Source organism: Macaca mulatta, chromosome 11, assembly GCF_049350105.2.
Source record: "Macaca mulatta isolate MMU2019108-1 chromosome 11, T2T-MMU8v2.0, whole genome shotgun sequence".
NCBI lineage: Eukaryota > Metazoa > Chordata > Mammalia > Primates > Cercopithecidae > Macaca > Macaca mulatta.
The window spans coordinates 34,175,380-34,193,317 of record NC_133416.1 but is presented as its reverse complement, the minus strand read 5'-3'; the positions used below and the strand labels follow the sequence as shown (position 1 = coordinate 34,193,317).

The 17,938-nt window shown below is 42.3% G+C and overlaps 1 protein-coding gene across 13 annotated transcripts in view; it reads right to left on the bottom strand.

Moving 5' to 3' along the window:
• RESF1 (retroelement silencing factor 1) overlaps positions 1-17,938 on the bottom strand; it is a 34,149-nt gene that overhangs the window by 12,480 nt on the left and 3,731 nt on the right. For 7 of the 13 annotated variants that reach the window (XR_003720576.2, XR_013400957.1, XR_013400955.1 and 4 more), the window contains exon 3: positions 10,710-10,878. The exons of 4 other annotated variants lie outside the window; for them this stretch is intronic. The gene's annotated coding sequence lies outside the window, so the exon portion shown is untranslated. Of the gene's footprint in view, positions 1-3,444; positions 3,577-10,709; positions 10,879-17,938 lie in introns of all 13 variants that reach the window. 2 more of the 13 variants (XR_013400956.1, XM_077953830.1) reach the window with 1 other exon arrangement.

Sequence of the window (17,938 nt, the reverse complement as noted above, 5' to 3'; positions counted from 1 at the left end):
AATGAGAATTTTTAAAAAAATTTAAACATATGGCTAAAAAACATTCTTACTGTTCATTCACAAAGTCTAAACTCCTCAGGGCTATTCAAGGTTACTTTTTTTTGTTTGTTTTTTTTTTGTTTTTTTTTTTTGTTTTTGTTTTTTTTTTTTGAGACGGAGTCTCACTCTGTCGCCCAGGCTGGAGTGCAGTGACGCGATCTCGGCTCACTGCAAGCTCTGCCTCCTGGGTTCACGCCATTCTCCTGCCTCAGCCTCCTGAGTAGCTAGGACTACAGGCGCCCGCCACCGCGCCCGGCTAATTTTTTGTATTTTTAGTAGAGACGGGGTTTCACTGTGGTCTCGATCTCCTGACCTTGTGATCCGCCCGCCTCGGCCTCCCAAAGTGCTGGGATTACAGGCTTGAGCCACCGCGCCCGGCCTTATTCAAGGTTACTTTAATGAACTCAGTCAATTTCCGGCATAAGGACGGGTGCTGTGGTTCATGCCTGTAATCCTAGCACTTTGGGAGGCAGAGGCAGGTGGATTGCCTAAGGTCAACAGTTTGAGACCAGTCTGGCTAACATGCCAAACCCCATCTTTATTAAAAATACAAAAAATTAGCTGGGTGTGGTGGTGCACACCTGTAATCCCAGCTACTCAGGAGGCTGATGCACAAGAATCACTTGAACCTGGGAGGTAGAGGATGCAGTAAGCTGAGATCATACCACTGCACTCTAGCCGGGGTGACAGAGTGAAGATTCTGTTTCAAAAAAAAAAGGAAAAGAAAATTTCTGGCACAAGCAAACACTAATTCATAAATATCTTGTTATTCATAATGAACTCTGTTTGCACACACCTGAGTCTATGCTACTGAGGTGGCTTAAAGTGGGGGCCCCTAGATACCATCAGGATAGAGCTGATAGTCACCAGGAATACCAAGTATTAGAGGGTTGGAACTTTTAGTTCTAACCACTGACCTCCATAAAGCTGGTGGGGGGAGCTGGAGATTGCACTCTATAAAAACTCTCAACTGGGTGTGGTGGCTCATGCCTGTAATCCCAGCAGTCCGTGAAGTTGAGGCAGGAGGATCTCCTGAGCCCAGGAGTTCAAGATCAGCCTGGGAAACATAGTGAAACCCTGTCTCTAGTGAAAATTTAAAAATTAAAAAAAAAAAAAAAATAGCCCGTCATGGTAGTGCATGCCCATAGTCCCAGCCACCCACTCAAATCAGAAGGCAGTATGGGAGGATCATCTGAGCCTGGGGGTCGAGGCTGCAGTAAGCCATGGTAGCACCACTCCACTCCAGCCTGGGTGACAGAGTAAGACTGTTTTTTTAAAAAACAAAACAAAACTCTTGAACATTGAGATTTGATGAACGGAGCTTCTGGGTTGGTGAACAGAACACACTGAAGTGCTGGGAAGGTAGTGACCTCAGAGAAAGCATGCCTTATTTGCTTTATAGCCAGTTGGTCAGAAGTACGAGGCTGGACTTGTGACTGGCTTCAAGTGGGGGCAGTCTTGTAGGACTGAGCCCTTTAATTTGTGGGTTCTGATGGTAATGTCAGGTAGACAGTGTCAGAATTGAATCGAATCACAAACCATCCAGTTGGTATGTGGAAAGAATTGGTCAGTTGGGAAAAAATTCCCACACATCTAGTGTCAGAAGCATTGTGGGGCCGGGTGTGGTGGCTCACGCCTATAATCCCAGCTCCTCGGGAGGCTGCGGCAGGAGAATTGCTTGAACCTGGGAGGCTGCAGTGAGCCGAGATTGCGCCACTGCACTCCAGCCTGGTGACACAGCGAGAGCCCATCTAAAAAAAAAATCAAATCCCCTACATAATTAAAAAATTATAAAGGATAGAAATTTCTTTTGAAGTAGGTGAAACAATTAAATAGTAACATAGAAGATGCCACTATCACTCCTATTAATCATTTTACTGGAGATCCCAGCTGCTATAAAGAAAAAAATATTAGGAAGTATAAGAAGCAGAGAGGAAAACACAAAACTGAGTATCAGATATTATATAGAAAATCCAAAACTATGTAGAGATTTTCTTTTTGTTCTACTCTTTATTACAATCCCTGAAAATAAGGTCAATATGCAGGAATATTATCAGCAGTAATTTTTAGAAATACCATAAAAAAACAAATACTTCAAAAATGAAGGATGTGTCACATCTCTAACAACAAAGAACTGAGTGTAAAGATATGCCATGTTCAAGTTTTTGAAGGCAGCATTAAAGATGCCAATGATCTCAAAATTTAGGTCAAGCGCAGTGGCTCTTGCCTATAATCCCAGCACTTTGGGAGGCAGAGCTGGGTGACTGTTTGAGGTCAGGAGTTCAAGACCAGCCTGAACAACATGGTGAAACCCTGTCTCTACCAAAAATACAAAAAAAAATTAGCCAGGTGTGCACATCTGTTGTACCCGCTACTTGGGAGGCTGAGGTGGGAGGATTACTTGAGCCCAGGAGGTGGAGGTTGCAGTGAGCTGAGATTGCACCATTTGCACTCCAGCCTGGGAAACAGAATGAGATCTTGTCTCAAAAAAAAAAAAAAAGAAAAAGAAAAAGTAATAAAGAGTCAATGCAATTCCAATAATCCCACTGGATTTTTTGGTGTAAATTTACAAGCTTGATTATAAACTTTCCACAGAAATGCAAAACAAGCATGAATATTGAAGACATATATACACTTTCATATATACAGACACTTGTTTTATGACAAAGTTAGGAAAAAGTTCTTTTCAATACATGAAGCTAGGTCAATTGGTTATCTATATGCCACAAATGAAAATAAGCCTTATCCAATTACACACCCAGAGACATACACAAACAAATCAATCCCAGGTAGATTATCGTTTTAAAGTTTCCAGAAACAGGCTGGGCATGGTGGCTCACGCCTGTAAATCCCAGCACTTTGGGAGGCTGAGGCAGGCAGATCACCTGAGGTCAGAAGTTTGAGACCAATCTGACCAACGTGGTGAAGCCCCGTCTCTACTAAAAACGCAAAAATCAGCTGGGCATGGTGGCACATGCCTGTAATCCCAGCTATTCATGAGGCTGAGGCAGGACAATCGCTTGAACCAGGGAGGCGGAGGTTGCAGTGAGCCAAGGTCGCAGTGAGTTGAGGTCGCACCACCGCACTCAAGCCTGGGCAACAAAAGCGAAACTCCATCTCAAAAATAGAAGAGAATATCTTTATGCCCTCGGGATAGGGGAAGGTTTGTAAAACAGGACACAATGAACAATAAGAAAAAAGGTCCATAAAATGGACTGCATCAAAATTAATCACCCCTGTTTATCAAAAAACACCATTAAGGAAGTGAAAAAGTAAAGTCACTCTCTAGAAGAGTACACTTACAGTACATACCAAAGAGCTCATATCCAGCCTGTATAGGGAATTACGTAAAAAGAAAAATGTAGACAACTCAATAAAAAAAAAGCATGAAGCTTAATTAAATACCATGTGATAGACACTACAGTTGATCCTTGAATGTGGCTTTGAAGTGCGTGGGTCCACTTATATGTGGATTTTCTTTTGTCTCTGCCACCCTGGAGACAGCAACACCAACCCCTTCTCTTCCTCCTCCTCTGCCTAGTCAAGATAAATGTGATGAGGATAAAGACCTTTATGATGATCCATTTCCACTTAATGAATAGTAAATATATCCTCCTCTTCCTTATGATTTTTTTTTTTTTTTTTTTGAGATGAGTCTCGCTCTGCTGCCTAGGCTGGAGTGCAGTGACATGATCTCGGCTCACTGCAACCTCTGCCTCCTAGGTTCAAGCGATTCTCCTGCCTCAGCCTCTCGAGTAGCTGGGATTACAGGGTCCCGTCACCATGGCAGGCTAATTTTTGTAATTTTAGTCAAGACAGGGTTTCACCATGTTGGCCAGGCTGGTCTCGAACTCCCGACCTTGTGATCCACCCGCCTTGGGATTACAGGCGTGAGCTGTAAAGTGCTGGGATTACAGGCGTGAGCCACCGCATCCGACCCCTTATGATTTTCTTAACAAAATTTCCTTTTCTCGAGCTTATTCTAAGACTACGGCATATAATACATGTAACATACAAAATGTGCGTTTATCAACTATTTATGTTATTGGTAAGGCTTCCACTAAACAGCAGGCTGTTAGTGATTAAGTTTTGGTAGAGTCAAATGTGGATTTTTTTTTTACTGCACAAATGTCAGTTATCCTAATTCCTATGTTATTCAAGGGTCAACTATATTTAAATGGCAAAATTTTTGGTTAAGTGCTAAATCCATTATTAATGTCAGAAATGTAAATGAAAACCATAAGGTGGTAATACTATACACTCACAATGGCTAGAATTTTTTCAACTCTCAATACCAAATGTTGGCAAGAAAGTGGAACAAATGGAACTCTCATACAATGGTGATAGGAGTATATAATGACCCTTAAATTGACCAACACTTTGGAAAGATGTATGGCATCATCTACCAAGGGTTAATAAACGCAAGCCCTGAGACCTAGAAGTTTCATTCCTAGGTTATGTACCAAACAGAAATGCATAATTATAACACTGCCAGCAGCATTAGGTGCAGTAAGCAAAAACTGGAAACAAAACAGAAATGTATTCATATTAATGAAACACTATAGTAACAAAAATTAATAAACTCAGCTATATGCAACAATATGAATTAATCTAAAAACACACTACTGAGTGAAAAAGGCCAGAGACGAAAGAATAAACCATGATTCCATTTATATAAAGATTGAAACACAGACAAAACCAATCATCTAGGGACTGTAGTGGTACTTTTTATAAGGTGTGATGGAAGAGCAATTGGTAGTAAGTAGCATGAAGACAGCTTTTGACCAGGGTGGTGCTTACACACAAGTATGTTCCCTACATAACCCACTGGGCTATACACTTACCATTTTTACCCTTTCTTAGGTATGTTTTGATTTCATAAAGTTATTTTTTAAAACTCTTATAATAGTAGATGCATAGTATTATGCATGTAAGACCCACAAGATACAGAGAAAACTCTAAAGTTAGTGAGGGACTTTAATAACAACATATCAATATCACTAATCCAAGTTGCTAATAGTGAAACCTTAGAGTTGTGGAGATGGGAGGTTCCTATAAAGCTCATATATGGGAATGCTCTGTACTATAAGCTCTATTTTCTTTTTCTTTTTTTCTTAGACGGGAGTCTCGCTCTGGCGCCCAGGCTGGAGTGCAGTGGCACAATCTGGGCTCAGTGCAACCTGCACCTCCCAGGTTCAAGCGATTCTCTTGCCTCAGCCTCCTGAGTAGCTGGGACTATAGGCATGTGCCACCATGCCCAGTTCATTTTTTGCATTTTTGGTAGAGATGTGGTTTCACCATGTTGGCCAGGATAGTCTCAAACTCCCTCCAGACCTCATGATCCACCTGCCTCGGCCTCCCAAAGGGCTGGGATTACACGCGTGAACCATCATGCCCGACCTCAATTTTCTTTAAACCTAAAACTCCTCTAGCAAAGAAAGTCTATCTTAAAAAAAAAAAAAAAAAAAGGCAGCCACCATATACTGACACTCATGTTGCCACTCTCACACGTTAGGACTTTGTTCCTCACTGGTTTGACTAGTCTACAAGGTTGGAAGCAGAATGGGTCACAGTGTTCACTGACAGCAGAAAAGCAGTACTTCTAAGGAGAATTAATGATGCCTAATAACTGCCCCTGCCCCGCTCAGTGTCCCCTGGCTTTTACGTCCACTTGGAGGAGGGAGTCTCATCAACTGAATTGTACCCTCCCCAAAATTCACACATGAAAGCCCTAAGTCCCAGTGTATTTGGAGATAGGGCCTTTAGGGAGGTAATTGGTTAAGTGAGGTCATTCGAGTGGGGCTTTAATCCGAATAGTATCCCCCATAGGAAGAGGGACGCCAGCGACGTTGGCCTGCAGAGGAAGGACTATGTTAGGACACAGCAAGAAGACAGTCACCTGCAAGCCACTGAGAGAGAAGCTTCAGGAGAACAGAAATCAAACATACTGACCCTGGACTTCCAGCCTCCAGAACTGGGAGAAATAAATTTCTGTTGTTTACACCACCCAGTCTGTGGCATTCTGTCATAGTAGCCCACAATAAGAAATACATACTTGGGGCCGGGTGCGGTGGCTCAAGCCTGTAATCCCAGCACTTTGGGAGGCCGAGGTGGGTGGATCACGAGGTCAGGAGATCGAGACCATCCTGGCTAACACCGTGAAACCCCGTCTCTACTAAAAAATACAAAAAACTAGCCGGGCGAGGTGGCGGGCGCCTGTAGTCCCAGCTACTCGGGAGGCTGAGGCAGGAGAATGGCGTAAACCTGGGAGGCGGAGCTTGCAGTGAGCTGAGATCCGGCCACTGCACTCCAGCCCGGGCGACAGAGCGAGACTCCGTCTCAAAAAAAAAAAAAAAAAAAAAAAAAAGAAATACATACTTGGTCTCTGCCCAGGATTCCAGACACAGGACAGCTAAAACTCTTGTAGACTGGGGTATACAATCTTTTGCACTAATATGTGGTCTTTGAACTAGGTTCCTGACACAGATCTCCTGAGACCTCTATAATCTCCTAGGAGTGTCTGGTAACATAGAGGTGACCATAGGGTGGACAGGGCATGGAAGCGCTCACATATGCATTCCCCCATGCATCTCTTCCACCTGGCTCTTCATCTAATAGCCTTTATAATAAGTAAACTGTTTCCCTGAGTTCTGTGAGCTCTAGCAAATTAATCAAATCCACAGAGGGAGTCTTGACAATCCCCTCTTTGTAACAGCTTGGTCAAAAGTACAGGTCACAACCCGGGACCCGGGACTGGCGAAGTTAGGGGCAGTCTTGTGGGACTGAGTCCTCAACCTGTGGGCTCTGATGCTTTCTCCAGGTAGATGGTGCCAACATGTAATTGAATTGTAGGATACCCAGTTGTTGTCAGCTGGAAAACAGTTTGCGGATGGGGAGAAATCCAAATACAGTTTGGTGACCAGAGGTGAAGTGGTCAATTGCGTGAAGAAGTTTCAGTTTTCCTATCTCAAACATAGCCCTAGCAAATTAATACAGAGCATATGGGTAGGAAGGGAAACCGTCTTTATGTTAACTTGGGTTTTTTTTCTCCATCCCTCTCCTTTACTGGCATAGAAGAAAACGGAAAACTGGAAAAGCACTCCTGAACGACCTAAATTGATGTTGCATTCTTCGGAAGATTGCCTCTAGCTACACAAAGAGATTGTGAAAGGAAAATACAATCGACCCTTACACAACACAGGGATTACGACTTAGGGTGGCAGATGCAGAAGAAACTCCACGTATAGCCAGACAAGGTAGTGTGTGGATGCAGTCCCAGCTACTCAGGAGGCAGAGATGGGAGGACTGCTTGAGCCCAGATGTTTGAGGCTGTAATGAGCTATGACTGTACACTGCACTCCAGCCTGGGCAATAGAGAGTGACCTCATCTCTCCAAAAAAAAAAAAAAAAAAAAAAAGTCAAATCCATGTGTATGTGGATCCACATGGTTCAAACTCAAGTTGTTCAATGGTCAGCTGCAGTCATAATCTGCTGGTGGATATAATGTATTCTCAGAACTTTTGAGAATATACTGTAACACAGATTACCACAGATAAGGTTTCCATAGTCCATCATTACCATTTCTCTGAGAAAATAAATTCTTGCCCCAAGTTCTCTGCCAGCCTCCATCACTGATACTTTAAAATAAAAAATACTTTTAAAAAGAATTTGTGCTTCCATGAAGTAACAATAAATACAGTGAAAATATTGTTAAAGAAATTAAAAACATGAGGTGGCTCACGCCTGTAATCCCGGAACTTTGGGAGGCCGAGGCGGGCGGATCACAAGGTCAGGAGATCGAGACCATCCTGGCTAACACGGTGAAACCCCATCTCTACTAAAAATGCAAAAAATTAGCTGGGCGTGGTGGCGGGCACCTGTAGTCCCAGCTACTCGGGAGGCTGAGGCAGGAGAATGGTATGAACCCAGGAGGTGGAGCTTGTGGTGAGCCGAGATCACATCACTGCACTCCAGCCTGGGGAACAGAGCAAGACTCCGTCTCAAAAAAGAAATTAAAAACAAAAAAGCAAAAAAAGAAATTAAAATGCTACATTAGAAAATACTCAGTTATGCAAAATAAATCCCACTAAGGAATAAAAAAGGAATAAAAAGAAATGAGACATAAAAACAAAAACAGAGGTAAATGTAATTATATTAAAAAATCACATTTTTATATAAACAATTCTGAGAATATAAGAATAAAGCTTCCCACACTTCTGACACCAGATGTGTGGGTGTCTCACCCCACGTAACAAGCAATCAGTTCTGCAGTGTACACACCAGGTGGGTGTCCTAATTCATTTTAATTCCGAGACCATCTATATGAAGATAGTGTCAGATCTCATAAGTTTAGGGCTCAGTCCCACAAGACTGCCCCCTTTTTATTTTTATTTTTATTTATTTTTTTTCTTGAGAATGAGCCTCACTCTGTCGCCCAGGCTAGAGTGCAGTGATGCGATCTCTGCTCACTGCAAGCTCTGCCTCCCAGGTTCACGCCATTCTCCTGCCTCAGCCTCCCGAGCAGCTGGGACCACAGGCGCCCACCACCATGCCTGGCTAATTTTTTGTATATTTAGTAGAGACAGGGTTTCACTGTGTTAGCCAGGATGGTCTCGATCTCCTGATCTCATGATCCACCCACCTCGGCCTCCCAAAGTGCTGGGATTACAGGCGTGAGCCACCGTGCCAAGACTGTCCCCACTTCTGATGCCAACACCAAGCCCCAGGTTATTTTACCTGTGCTTCTGACCAACCAACTGTAAACTGGGGTTCCCATGATCCGCTCCTTTGGTTTGACTAATGTGTTAGAGCAGCTCACAGAACCCGGGGAACACCTTATCAGTTTATTTATAAAGTGCATTACCAAGGATATAGATCAAGAGATGTAGAAGGCAAGGTCACATGAGAAGGGGCACATAATTTCCATGCCCTCTCTGGGTGCGCCCCCCTCTAGGAACCTCCACTTGCTCAGCAATCTGAAAAGCCTTCCAAACTCTATCCTTTCCAGTCTTATGGAGGCTTCATTGCACAGGTTTGATTAATTAAACCATTGGCTATTGGTGATCAACTTAACCTCACCCCCTCCCCCTCAACCAGGTGTACCCTTTTCAACCCTAGAGTTCACAGGTGTAAGAAATAAATTCCTTTTCTTCATAAAGGCCCCTGTTTCAGTTACTCTGCTATAAGTAACAGAAAATGGACTAAGATAGACAATTGGTACCAGGAATTAGGAGTAGGGCTGAAAAGTCCCAACCCTTTAATCGGGCCTTGGTCTTTCAGGTGACCAGCCCTCCATTCTGAAACTAGGGGATGCCAGCCATAAGTCAACTTATTAGCATACAAAAAAACCCAAACAAACATTTATCACTTTGGAGATTGCACGAATTTTAGGACTTGTATGCCTGAAAACAGGGATAAAGACCAGAGATATATTTCATAATATCACAATCCAAAAGACAGAGAATGTCAGTCTGGATTTTAAAAACTATCCAACTATACGCTATTGTCTCCAGGAGATACACTTTAGATCCAAAAACACAGACTGAAAGTAAAACAATGAAAAAATATCACACAAATAGCTCCAAGAAAGCTGGAATGCAGGCCAAGTGCGGTGGCTCACACCTATAACCCCAGAACTTTGGGAGGCCGAGGTGGGTGGATCACCTGAGGTCAGGAATTCGAGATCAGCCTGACCAACCTGGTGAAACCCCGTCTCCACCATATACAAAAAATTAGCCGGGCATAGTGGTACATGCCTGTAATCCCTGCTACTTGGGAGGTTGAGGCAGGAGAATCACTTGAACCTGGGAGGCAGAGGCTGCAATGAGCTGAGATTGTGCCACTGCACTCTAGCCTGGGCAACAACAAAAGAAAGTTGGAAAGCCTATACTAGTGTCAGACAAAACAGACTAAAACAAAAAATGTTGATAAAAAGATGCATTCTATAATGATAAAAGGATCAACCCACCAAGATAACAATTACAAACATATGTGCACTGTTGTCTAAAACAAAGGTTGTTGAGGTAGAAATAATCTGATAAAAGTTTACTGGAGAGCAGATGTGAGGATCAATCTGAGAAGACATACCAACAGAGTTTGAAGTGTTCTGGAGTCCGCTACAAGTTGGAAGGCTTTTATGGGAAACTTTAGGAGAAGGGAGGGGGACTCCTAATACTCAAATTGTTGTTTTTCGTTGGAGGATACAATACTGAGGTTATAATCATTGGCTACTGATTGCAACATATAGGCTAAAATGTCTATGTGCAAGAAAACTTGCATCAATAAAACCTGATGATTTACAAATAAAAGCAGCACCCTTTTGAGCGTTAGGTTATGTATTGATCAGTATATCAATTTGAGGAATGCGTAAGATTCTTTACTCAAGGACAGGATGTCACCACCTTGTATCACAAGACCTCCCCAAAGCAGGTTAATCTGGAAGCCTGTTTACTTAAAACTGTCAAATGTGATCTGTAGGTTATTAATACCTAAGAGAGCATCAAAATACAAAAAGCAAAAACCACAATTCACCAATAAGAGTGGAAGACTTCAATTCCCTACTTTCAATAATGAATAGAACAAATAGGCGGAAAATCAACAAGGAAGTAGATGTCTTAAATTCCCACCCACATTCCCTTCCAGTGAGGGTGAAAGAAAAAGGCCCAGAATACCTCAACATGTAGGTGGGTGACTAACTGTCCATTAGTTGACTTCTAGGTATAATTCTGCTTCTCTTCTTCTGCAGATTACTGCGGATTGAATCCAACAGTACAAGTATTCTTGGAAGTTGTGAATTGCAAAAATTAATTTGTGAATCAGGAAATAATTAGAAGTAAACAGCTGCAAGAAAGCATAAATATAATTATGGATATGGATTTTCATATCAAAGATCTCACTAAGATTAACAATATCTGTGAAAATTTAAAAATACTCTATATCCACACAATGCAAATAACTGAAAAGCTGTTAACCCAACAGCTTCCTTTATTTGTAAACTGGGCTTACTACAGAAAATTACAAAGCAAAAAGTAATCTAAAATAATACCTATAAGGAATAACCATATACTATCCATGTTAAACATACATGCACAAGCACACATACACATGAATAGAAAGAACTATAAGAAAATAGACCCAGGCTGGGCACAGTGGCTCACGCCTGTAATCCCAAAACTTTGGGAGGCCAAGGCGGGCAGATCACTTGAGCTCAAGTTCGAGACTAGCCTGGACAACATTGTGGTAGTGCAGGCCTGTATTCTCAGCTACTTGGTGGGCTGAGGCATTGGGTGAACCCAGGAGGTTGAGGCTGTGGTGAGCGGGAATCATGCCACTGCACTCCAGACTGTGCGACAGAGCAAGAAATGTCTCAAAAACAAAAGAAAACCAACCAAACCAGAAAATGAACCTAACACTGTGCATATGGCATGGTGGCCAGGTCTGCTGTAGGTCAGATAAAATAGCAGAAAATAGAATATGGAAGTATAAACTGAGTCACAGCAAGAATTTTTTTTTTTTTTTTTTTTGAGACAGGGTCTCACTATGTCACCCAGGCTAGAGTGTAGTGGCATGATCTCAGCTCACTGCAACTCCGACTCCTTGGCTCAAACAACTCTCTCACCACAGCCTCCCAAGTAGCTGGGACTACAGGTGAATGCCACCGTGCGGCTAATTTTTTTTTGTTTTGTAGAGATGAGGTTTCGCCATGTTGCCTAGGCTGGTCTTGAACTCCTGAACTCAAGCGATCCACCCACCTCAGCCTAAGAATTGTTTTATATATAGGGGTTACCACTGGCCAGGTGTGGTGGCTCACACCTATAATCTCAGCATGCTGAGAGGCTGAGGCAGAGTCCAGCAGTTCAAAACCAGCATGGGCAACACAGTAAGACCCAGTCTCTACAAAAAAATAAAAACAAAAATCGAAACATTAGCTAGGTGTGGCGGTGCATGCCTATAGTCCCAGCTACGTGGGAGGCTGAGGTGGAAGGATCACTTGAGCATGGGAAGTTGAGAGTGCAGTGGGCTATGGTAGTGTCATTGTACTCCAGCCTGGATGACACAGCAAGATCTGTCTCAAAAAAGGAAAAGTGGGTTGACAATTTATTAAAGGTAAGAGCAACATTATTAGAGTAAATCAAAGTACTATTAACAGCCAATACAACAGGCATAAAAAAGTCTTTCAGGCCAACCCAAAAGACACACGCCATCTAGATAATGTCTAGCAGGTTTCAGTGTTTTCTGAATAAACAAACATTATCTCAACACCACATTAAAGAGAAGTCCTAATGTAAACTTCTAAATGGGAAAAAGTCCTGACCCCTTCTGTTTCCTTTTCTATCTATGCCAACCACAGACACAGCATGATTTCATCTGTAAGCATTTCAGTACCTAAAACACATAGGACTTAAGAAATATATAATATACACTGAAATACTATTCTCATACCTAAAATATGTAAATTTGCTCTGGTATTTTAAATTGAAAATTTCCCTTATGGCTTTGTAAGTTCCATCTCTTATGTTCCACAAAGCAAAGTTAATTTGAAGAGTATCCACTGACATGGTTAAATTGAGAAAAGTCTATTTTCCATTGAAAACCTGATTTGCAATATAAGCATTAGAAAAATTAGAGATACCTCTAGAAAGTTAACAAAACCACCACTACTAACAATTCAGTGTAAAAAGCCACTTTTCAGGAATTCCAAATGTAACACAATTTATTCAACCTGTACTAGCTCTGGCTTTCTGTATCCTTAGTCACAGAAAAAATTAGCCTATCAGTCCCTAAATAGGCTTTTGAGAATCCATTTTTCTAAGCCCAGATGGTCCTGGACCACAATGCAATGGTATGACTTAATAATTTTGACTTTACAATGATGCAAAAGTGATACAGGCATTCAGCAGAAATTGTACTTTGAATTTCTATCTTTTCCCAGGCCTGTGATAGGCAGTATGATATTCTTCCACGCTGAGTGGTGGCAGCAAGCCACAGCAGCCAGTCACGTGATCACGAGCATTAACAATCAATACCAAAAAAAAATCCCTCCTGCAGAGGCAGGCTGGTGTTTCGGTGGGGCGGGGGGCGGGGGCTGCCCCTCCCACAGTGCGTTAAAACAAAACAAAACAAAAACGATCAATGGTGTACTGTGCTAGCTAAGTTTTTTTGGATGTTGTGTTTTCCCATCCCATCGTGTCTATAAAACGCCATTTTTGACTTTATTTTCTACTTAATATGGGTTATTGAGATGTAACTCCATCATAAGCTGAGGTACATCTGTACTATTATAAACAACTAACTTTTGAACATCTGTATGTAAAGAACTATGCGGAATGCTTTATATACTTTATCTCATTTAAATGTTACAACAAATTAACAAAGACTTGCAATCGTCCCTCTACAGCACAGTGGTTAGAAGGGGCAGAACAGTTCTCTACGCTTCTGTAAGTGCAGTCAGCAAAAGGCCAAATGGATTCATGTATTCCTAAGTCCAACAGCAAAATCAAGATCAGTATCCTCAGCCCCACAGGATGACACCAAGTCAGATGAGAACACCAAACTGTGGCCATTTTATAGCCAGCAACTATACCTCCCAAGGTGGTAAAGTCCTATGCTCAATTGAAACCAAGGAGGCAGATGAGAAACAGCTTTGTGACTGTTTCTCACAGGGCTGCTTTTCTCTCACTTTGTTCTTGGAGGACCTGCAGGGTGTCCGGCCAGAATATGGGTCAGCCTGTGATTAAGCCTAAGCTTTGCCTCCATGGTCTATGAGAAGAGCAAGTCATCAGGGCACCATGGTGAAGCTGTTCACCTACAACTCTGCCTTCCCATCTTTCATGTATCCAGCTATAAACTCTATTCAGCACCACAGGCCATCTGATCGGATACCCTAATCCATTGTACTTTGTCTTAAGCAACAATGGATTAAAAAGTGCCTGCAATGGTGATTCCCAGCAGGATGATCACACCTATTGTGGAGGATATACCGCAAGGTTCCCCATGCAGAGACAACTAAATATATCCCAACTACAAAGCTTCACCAGTGAGAGTGACAGGGCTTTCTCCCTTAAAAAGGAAGAAATAAATTGCTCTACTTTTTCTGACTCATTAACACAGGTACAGCAAGAAGTGCTCGCAATCACATCTATCTTGACTGGCCAGCAGGAAGTTCAGACCAATGCAACAGACTATCATCATTCAGGCTAGCATACTGACACTAGTCTGTTGTGCCTTCAGAGCAGAGATGCCACAGACAAATTTTAGACCATGTTTTATATTGTATTATCCCCTAAAATGGGAATTAAAGACAATAGAGAATACATGAAGTGGAAGCCACTTACCCTACCAGAATTCTGCCAAGTAATTCATTTTGGAGCCCTCTGGATACCCACCTCAAGGAAACATCTACTAGATCAAGCTTGTCCACTCTGCAGCCCATGGGCAGCATGCAGCCCAAGATGGCTTTGAATGAGGCCCAACACAGATTTATAAACATTCTTAAAACATAGAGAATTTTTTTTGCAATTTTTTTTTTAAAGCTCATCATCTATTGTTAGTGTATTTTATGTGCGGCTCCAGACAATTCCTCTTCCGAAGTGGCCTAGGGAAGCCAAAAGATTGGACACACAGTGTACTAGAGGTCTGGTGATCTTAAATATCTGAAAAGCGCTGACAAGTACCCCCAAGTACACATGACACATCAGTGTGTGGCAGGCGGGTACAAACCATATTAAGACAATACTGTGTTGAGGTAAAAACTGTATTCGAAGTATAAGTATCGCTTCCTTTTTTTATTTATTTATTTATTTTTTGAGACAAAGTATCGTTCTGTCACCAGGCTAGAGTGCAGTGGCGTGATCTTGGCTCATTGCAACCTCCAGCTCCTGGCTTTAAGCGATTCTCCTGCCTCGACCTCCCCAGTAGCTGAGATTACAGATAGCGCCACCACACCCAGCTAATTTTTGTATTTTTAGTAGAGATGGTGTTTCACCATGTTGGCTAGGAAGTATTGCTTCTTATAATAGGAGTAAGCCAATTTTCGGCCACTGGAGATAGACAAAAGGCCTTCAGTGGAACAGAAGAGTTCCTCTAAAGCATGCAGTTGAGGGTAGTTGTCCAGGTTCTTGGCATCTTAACGAAGAACTGAACAAACTACACAAGCAAGGCAGCCGAAGCAGAGATTTATTTTAAAGTAGAGTGCACTCCACAAGGTGGGAACAGATGCAGCAAGTGGCTCAAGACAGTCAGTTACAGAATTTTCTGCGGTTTAAATACTCTCTAGAGGTTTCCCATTGATTCACTTTATGTAAGTGAAGTAGTGGCCAGCCACTAGCCTGATTGGTTGTGGGAGGGGACCAATCAGAGGTACTTTCATTTTCTGACTGCCACTCAGCAACTTCCACGCAGAAAAAGGAGGGGCTGAAAAGGGAGTAGCCGGCAGGGAGCAGTGGCTCACGCCTGTAATTCCAGCACTTTGAGAAGCAGAGGCACGCTGATCACTTGAGGTCAGGAGTTCGAGACCAGCCTGGCCAACATGGTGAAACCTCGCCTCTACCATAAATACAAAAATTAGCGCGGCGTGGTAGCGGGTGCCTGTAATCCTAGTTACTTTGGAGGCTGAGGCAGAAGAATCGTAGGCGGGGGTTGCAGTGAGCCAAGATCACACCACTGCACTCCATCCTGGGCAACAGGGTGAGACTCCGTCTTAAAAACAAACAAAAGGCCGGGCGCGGTGGCTCAAGCCTGTAATCCCAGCACTTTGGGAGGCCGAGACGGGCGGATCACGAGGTCAGGAGATCGAGACCATCCTGGCTAACACGGTGAAACCCCGTCTCTACTAAAAAAAATACAAAAAAAAAAAAAAAAACTAGCCGGGCGAGGTGGCGGGCGCCTGTAGTCCCAGCTACTCGGGAGGCTGAGGCAGGAGAATGGCGTGAACCCAGAAGGCGGAGCTTGCAGTGAGCTGAGATCCGGCCACTGCACTCCAGCCTGGGCGACAGAGCGAGACTCCGTCTCAAAAAAAAAAAAAAAAAAAAAACCAAACAAAAAAACAAAACGACAAAACTACAATAGATAAAACCATATAGTACTGACACAGGACAGGCATCAATCAATAGAATAGAACCTAGAACCCAGAGATAAACCTTCACTTATGGTCCCTAGTAAGGAATGAGAAGAATCCAGGATATCTTAAAAACTTACAACTTGACAATCCAAAGACAACACAAATTTAAGGCCAAAGGTTTTGAATAGATACTTCTCCAAAGAAATCAATATGCACATACAAAGATGCTTAACATCACTAATCATCAGGGAAATGCAAATCACAATCACAATGAGCGACCACTTCAGGCTCACTTTAATGGCTATAAAAGTTAACTATGGATGTAGACAAATGAGGACTCTAAAACACTGCTTTATAAAATGGTGCATGTCTATTCACAATAGCAAAGACCCGGAATCAACCTAAACGCCCATCAATGGTAAACTGGATAAAGAAAACAGTACACATACACTAGGGAATACTATTCAGTCATAAAAAAAGAATGAGATCATGTCCTTTGTAGGTGCTTGGAGCTGGAGGACATTATCCTTAGCAAACTAACACAGGAAACCAAATATTGCATGCTTTCACATAAGTGGGAGCTAAATGATGAGAACACATGGACATGTAGAGGGAACTAACACACTGAGACCTACAGGCGGGTGAAGGGGGAGGATTCAAAAAAAACAACCAATTGGGTACTAGGCTTAATACCTAGGTGATGAAATAATCTGTACAACAAACTCCCACGACACAATTTTACCTATATAATAAACCTACACACGTACCCCCAAACGTAAAACAGAAGTTAAATAAAAAATAAAAATAAAACAGTAAATCTACTTTGGATAACAGTCTGGCAGTTCCTCAAAATGTTAAACAGTTATCATAACCAAGGAATTTCACTCCTAGATATTTACCCAAAAGAACTGAAAACACACATCTACATAAATATATGAATGATCATAGCTGCACTATTCATAGTAGCCAAGAGTGAAAACATGTCAAAGGTCTGTTAACTGACGAAGAATAAGCAAAAGTGGTATATCCATACAATGGAATATTTGGCAATAAAAACGAATGAAGTAACATACATGTGTTAACATAAATGAGCCTTGAAAACATGCTGGGGGAAACCACATCACACTACATATTATGACTTTAGTTACGTGAAATGTTCAGAATACGCAAACTTACAGAAATAGATTAATGGTTACCTGGGGAAAGGTGCATTGGAGAAAATGGGGAGTTACCACTATTGAATATGGAGGTATTTTGGGGGTCAATAAAATGTTCTTAAATTGATAGTGGTGATGGGTACACAAATCTGAATATACTAAAAACCACTGAAACTGTACACTGTGTGTAAATGGGTGAATCAATGGCTTATAAATTTTATCTCTAACTATAGTTACAAAAGGTATGCTCTGAACAACTTGAAGCTGCTTGCATATGTATCTGGAGATGTCAGGGCTGCCCAGTGGAGAAATGGTCTGCCTGAGAACCAAGGCAGAGGACAGCAGAGCTCAAAGATACAGTGTCCCAAATCTTTAAAACTTTCCTTCAGATTTAGATCCTGGATCTATCAAAACCCAAAGGTTCTGATCCATGAACTTTTTTTTTTTTTTTTTTTTTTTTTTGAGACACAGTCTCGCTCTGTCGCCCAGGCTGGAGTGCAGTGGTGTGATCTCAGCTCACTGCAACCTCTCCCTCCTGGGTTCAAGTGATTCTCCTGTCTCAGCCTCCTGAGTAGCTGGGACTACAGGCACATGCCACCATACCCAGCTAATTTTGGGATTTCACCTTGTTAGCCAGGGGTGGTCTCAATTTCCTGACGTCATGATCCACCTGCCTTGGCCTCCC